A 5,175-nucleotide genomic window follows, 5' to 3' on the forward strand; every position below is an offset into this window, starting at 1 on the left:
TCTCTCTGTCACCCAGGCTGGAGTTCAGTGGCATGGTCTCTCCTCACTGCAACCTCTTTCTCCTTGGGACAAGTGATCCTCTGACCTTAGCCTCCCAAGTAGCTGGGACCACAGGCATGTGCCACCATGCTTGGCTAATTTTTTCAATCCTTGGTAGAGAGGGGGTTTCACCACATTGCCCAGGCTGGTCTCAAACTCCTGAGCTCAGGCAATCCACCTGCCTCTGTCTCCCAATGTGCTGGGATTACAGGTGTGAGCCACCACTCCTGGCCAGTGTTCTTTTCTTAATATGAGAGCTTACTCCTTTTTCCTCATTCATCCTTTATATCTCTATCAGGAGTATAGAAAACTTTGTTGTTGTTGCTTTGGTACTTATTGCTATCTTGGTACTTATTATACTCTGGCACCAGAGTATAAGGTGGAGGTGTGATTGGGAGTAGTATTGGCTAAAATTTTTAGTTTTAGATTAATTTTGGCATTTTAATATCAGTCAATTAAGTATTTAACGCTGTATGCTGAGTACTATGCTAAGATTTGGAGTCTTGTGCTTAATCTGGAAATATCAAGAAAATTATACAAAAATATAGGAACTGTGTAAGTGCCCCATCTTTTACTGAAAACCTAGGCCCAGCACAGATTCTGACACACAGTAGATACTCAATAATTGTTAGTTAAATGAGCATATGTGAAAATTGTATTTTTGTGGAGGTGTCACATAAGGTGTAGTGCTTTGAATATCAGAAGATCATAGAGTAGGCTGGGTGCAGTGGCTCACGCCTATAATCCCAGCACTTTGGGAGGCCAAGTTAGGAGGATCGCCTGACGTCAGGAGTTCGAGACCAGCCTGGTCAACATGGTGAAACCCCGTCTCTACTAAAAATACAAAAATTAAGCAGGTGTGGTGGCACAGGCCTATAATCTCAGCTACTCAGGAGGCTGAGGCAGTAGAATAGCTTGAATCCAAGAGACGGAGGTTGCAGTGAGCCGAGACTGTACCACTGCACTCAAGCCTGGGCGACAGAGAGACTCTGTCTCAAAAAAAAAAAAAAAAAAAAATATATATATATATATATAGATCATGGAGTAAAATATATCAAATCAATTCACTAAATGTTTATCCTTGCTGAGTGCAGGGTTAGTTCTAGTTGTTTGGAGATACTCCTATGATTCTTTTAACTATAGACTAAGTATTGTGAATATGATGTTTGTCATTTAAGAAAATAAATACAAATCTGGGCACTGAGATTATAGTACTCACAGGCATATCTATCACTAGCAAAATGCTGATGCAAATAAGTTATATAATTCAGAGCCCGAAGATTAATCAAACTCTATATAAAGAACTATTCCTAATAGAACAGGCTGGAGTTCTATTCCCGTATTTGGGAGTAGAACACTCACAAAGTTTATGGCATCAATGTATCAAAAGACTAGTATGCCAAGAAGGCAGGAATAGGGAGGTCCAAAAAGAAAAAGAAATGATACTGGTGCCATGGATGGCTTCTGGAAGCTTAAGACTGGAGGTGAGCTTGGAGTTTATGATAAGAATAAGGGTGAGTTAGGAGTCATAAAAATAAATGTTCTCCAGGAACTGGTCATAACAGTAGGCTGAGAGGCTTGACATGGCATGACTCGTAGGTTATTTGCACATATGCCATTGGTTGTTGACTTCTCATCTGTTATCATTTTCTAAAGAATCTCATGAAAAGAAAATATAATGATGAGACGTCCATATTATAAGCTAGCATATCTTAATGGCTGTATTTGTTGTAATATAATGTGATCCACAGTGATATTTTCATAAAAATCTAAATAAATGACAAATTTATATTGTGCTAGTATTTATGAGTCTTTTGTATTCACATCACTAGAATAATATTTAAGAAAACAGGAAAAACTTTAATTTTAGCTCTAGTAATTACATATTATTTTAATCTTTCTGCTTCATTTTTTCTTCCACATCTTTGGGAATATAAAAATAACCTGGTTAAATATTCACAAATGCCTTAAAAGGAATTATGATATTTTAATGTTTAAAAAGAGGCAAAAATAATTATCAATATTATTAACTGTAGGACTTGTAGCACAGTAAATAGTTTTTCTAGTAGTAGACCAACTGTCAGACTTTGTTCTCATCTATGACATTAATGTTAAATTGTTAAATATTGTGATACCTTATTTAGAATTGTTGTGGGGTTTAAATATGATAATGCATGTCTTATAGAGTATTCAGTAACATGCCTCGGAAATAGAAGCTTCTTAACAAACGGTAACTGCTGCTGCTATCTTTAGGTGATGTTTGCTATTTATTGCAGATGGGCTCTCTTGTGGCCATTCCACTAGTTTATTCTAAAATTTATCGTAGTCAGATCAAGCATGGATTACTTACTAACTTCCCAAATAAAATGTCATAAAAACAAACATCTACATCTTTCAATCTTTGGAACAATTTTTAAAAATCTGTTTGTAGAGACAGGGCCTCACCATATCAACCACAGTGGTCTCAAACTCTGGCCTAAAGTTATCCTCCCACGTCAGCTTCCCAAAGTGTTGGAATTACAGGTGTAAGCCACTGCGCCTGACCCTTTGGAATAATTACTTCATGCTTTATATCCATGTGTTAAAAAACCTGTTGGCAGCAGTTGGTGATACAATCAGAGATGAATAGCTGCTAATTAAGCACCCTTTTCTGTAGATTTTATACCAGAAGGAGGTCATTGAAAATGAGTGCACATTCTACTGGCTCAACTCTTTTGAGAACAGTGAATATCTTAGACTAAAGGTTATATATAATTTGGAAGTACCCATTCAGTCTAAAAGTAAAAACCTCATTTTTCACAATTATATAATATCAAAATGCTGTGGTATATTAGAATTTTGTTGAAATTGAAGCCTAGAACAATATTAAACGTAAAGAATGGTAGTGGGTATCATTTAAAAAGCTCATTTATTTTCCTTGATTTTTGTTAACATCTTGGTTCAAGATCTTTCTGCGTTTTTATCACCCTTCTGCCTTTTCTTTTGCTAAGTTCATAAATAGCTCCTGTTCTCCTTGCTTTCTGCCACACTCTTTTGATCATGTTCCCTTAGAGATACCACAGGTTAAAAGAAAGCTGCTATAATTATGAATGAAATTGAGATTCCTTCAGCTCACTTTACTGTGAATTGTCAATGTATTTGCTGCAATGTGTTAAATGACAAATTCTCTGAGACCTTTATAAATATAAAATTTCAGATTTTCGAAATCTGAATGCAAGGTTTGGAAATAATATGTTTAAGAGGTTGTTTGTTTATTTAATAAAATACCATTTTTCCCTCCTTCTCTTCCTCTTTTGTGAGTCTTGGAGTATTGAGCTCCTATGTCTGCTCCTGGCAGAAGGCAGGGATAAGTAGATCAGAAAGAGGCTGTTGATAGAGAAATTTCCTTCACAATCTAGATAATTTGTTAGTAGGCTCCATTGTCCTGGCGGAATTTAAACTGTGTTTAGCTCTTAAAGTCCTATCTAATTATTTGGGCGTATATTATGCTGAACTTGGCCTTTGAGAAAAGGAATATAGAAATTTCACTGTAACAAATTAGTATTCTACAAAGAAGTATTGCTTATAATATAAATAAGTTCAACTCAAAATGCTTTAGGTTTTTTTCCCTGGGAGAAAAATGCTCTACTTTCCAAACCTCAGTCATATTTTTAATTCTGGATGATTTTTTTTTAATTTTCAGTAGTTTTATTTCTAAGTCATTTAACTGTATTCCTTGACACTACTGACCTATAGCAACATCAGACATTTCTGTGACTGATAAACACTTGAGAAGCTCACTGATTTCTTTTTGCTGTAAGATGTGGCTGATAAACACTTGAGAAGTTCACTCGTTTCTTTTTGCTGTAAGAAGACCTCCTACTATTTTCTTCTTTTCCCCTCAAGCTTCATTGAGATATAATTGACAAATGAAAATTTTATATATTTAATAGTGTACAACATGATGTTTTGATATATATATATATATATATATATATATATATACATACACTGTGAAATGATTACCATAATCAAGTTAATTATCATATCTATCACCTCACAGTTACCAGTTTTTCCTCACATGTCATTATAACAGAATTTTATTAGTAATCATCAAACACACAGTGTTCAAATTTCACCGACTGTCTCATAAAATCTTATACAATTGATTTGTCAAGGCTTATGTATTGTGATTGATTGAGGTGTCTCTTATGTCTAGTTGAATCCATAGGTTTTTTCCTTTTTTTTCTTGCAATGTATTTTTTAAAGAAGTCAGGTAGTTTCCTGCATTTTGAATTTTGCTGTTTATGTCCCCATTCCTTAATATGTTTATTTTTTCTGTGTTCTCTATATTTCCTATAAATTAGTAATTAAGATCATAAAAGCTCTTACCAGATTTTTTTGCAGAAATATTTCATAGGTGGTGTGGTGTACTTCCATCAGGGGTTTTGCATGTTAGTTGTTTGGCTTTTTTAGTTGTTTTCACTGATGGCTGTGATATTAGCAGCCATCAGTGATCATTGCCTAGATTCTTTACTTCATCAGTGTTTGTAAAATAATAATATTCTAATTGTGTCATTTTATTTTTCCTTTATGAGCTGGAATACTTCTCTAGAGTGTAACTTCCCTTAGCAACTGTTTGATTACTCTGAGGTCCAGTTGTCTGAGTTACCATTTTTGTGTGTGTGTGTGTGTGTGTAGTGAGAACATTTAATATCTATTCTCAGCACATTTCAAGTATACAATGCAGTATTAACTATAGTTACCAAACTGTACATTAGATTTCCTTGTAAGGAAGAAAAAGAGAGAAGAAAGAAAGAAAGTAAGTTAGTTAATGGAGATAATGCCCCAAGGAAATCAGCAATTTTCAAATGGATAACTCCTTTTAAAAAGGTGGAGAGGGATAACATGGGGAGAAATGCCAGATACGGGTTATGGGGGGATGCACCTTGCCATGTATGTATCTATGCAACAATCCTGCCTGATCTGCACATGTACCCCAGAACCTAAAGTACAATAAAAAAATAAAAAATAAACCCACATGTACAATACAATACCAATTTTTTAAAAACAAAACATTTCTACTGTGCCTCTGGAAAGGTCTATATATACCAAAACATTAACAATGTCCATCACTAGTGTTGGAATTATGAGGAG

General features: G+C 34.8%; 1 protein-coding gene across 1 annotated transcript in view; it reads left to right on the plus strand.

Moving 5' to 3' along the window:
- The window catches only part of LOC108294777 (testis-expressed protein 11), a gene marked incomplete at its 3' end in the record, with an annotated part of 231,744 nt that overhangs the window by 93,997 nt on the left and 132,572 nt on the right, over window positions 1-5,175 (plus strand). The window lies entirely within an intron of this gene.

Source organism: Cebus imitator, unplaced genomic scaffold (assembly GCF_001604975.1).
Source record: "Cebus imitator isolate Cc_AM_T3 unplaced genomic scaffold, Cebus_imitator-1.0 Scaffold602, whole genome shotgun sequence".
In the NCBI taxonomy this organism is placed as follows: domain Eukaryota; kingdom Metazoa; phylum Chordata; class Mammalia; order Primates; family Cebidae; genus Cebus; species Cebus imitator.